This window comes from Austrofundulus limnaeus, unplaced genomic scaffold (assembly GCF_001266775.1).
Source record: "Austrofundulus limnaeus strain Quisiro unplaced genomic scaffold, Austrofundulus_limnaeus-1.0 Scaffold3595, whole genome shotgun sequence".
Lineage (NCBI taxonomy): Eukaryota > Metazoa > Chordata > Actinopteri > Cyprinodontiformes > Rivulidae > Austrofundulus > Austrofundulus limnaeus.
In genome coordinates, this window is record NW_013955997.1 from 5,032 (window position 1) to 5,900 (window position 869).

The following is an 869-nucleotide window of genomic DNA, read 5'->3' on the forward strand; positions in this document are numbered from 1 at the left end:
AACGCGGAACTTCTGGAAACACTCAGATGGACTCTGGTTCTGGTTCTGGTTCTGGTTCTGGTTCTGTTTGTTTTCTGATTATTGGACCATCAGTTTCTGAGCTGCAGAACCGGACCGGACTTCACATCTATGTTTGGTGATGCTGAGCGGAACCGGGACGTGCCGGTACCAAACCCGACTGGTTCTGATCAGAACCTGCAGGTGAGGAAGAGGATCTCCGCGGGGACGCGCGGGGACGCGCAGGGAGCGCGCAGCGCGGCTGTGGAGAGGCGTGACGCGCCCGAACCGGATCTCCAGGATGGCAGGTGAGTCTGGGTTCTGATGAGGGATGGACTGCATGCTGTGGTGTTGATGGTTCGGTTCGGCTCGGTTCGGCTGCAGCGGTTCTGATCCGCATCACCAGAACTCGGTGTCTTTTAGCGGCTGGGATGAAGGGAGGAGGCTCAGTCAGTGAACCGGGTCATTCCGAACCGGATCATGTCTGTTCGGACCCTCCGGGGAGGTTCTGCGGATCTATCCGGGACCAGCCACTGCAGCAGCCGAACCGGACCGGTGGGAGCGCGATGCTAACCGGTTCTGTGTAGGACCATGCCGAACCGAGCCGGGCCGGGCCGGGCCGGGCCGACACAGAACCACTGAGCAGAACCAGGAGGAACCAATTAAAGGTTTAACGCAAAATAAAATCAGAACCGGGTCAGGGTTCTGCTGATCAATCATCTCAGCTGGTCTCAGAACATCTGGGTCCAAAAGGTTCTGGTTCAGAATCATTAGAATATTTTGCAGTGATTCATCATCAGTTCCTCCTCCTGCTGCAACATGCAATGATTTATTAATGATTTATTAATGATTTATTAATGATTTATTAATGA

The 869-nt window shown here is 54.1% G+C and overlaps 1 long non-coding RNA gene across 1 annotated transcript in view; it reads left to right on the forward strand.

The window, feature by feature from the left end:
* The first annotated feature begins 201 nt into the window (after positions 1 to 201).
* Positions 202 to 869, forward strand: part of LOC106511926 (uncharacterized) — a 2,159-nt gene continuing 1,491 nt past the window's right edge. Inside the window, exon 1 of the long non-coding RNA XR_001309573.1 lies at positions 202 to 305. This is a non-coding gene — a long non-coding RNA (uncharacterized LOC106511926). The remainder of the gene's footprint in view (positions 306 to 869) is intronic.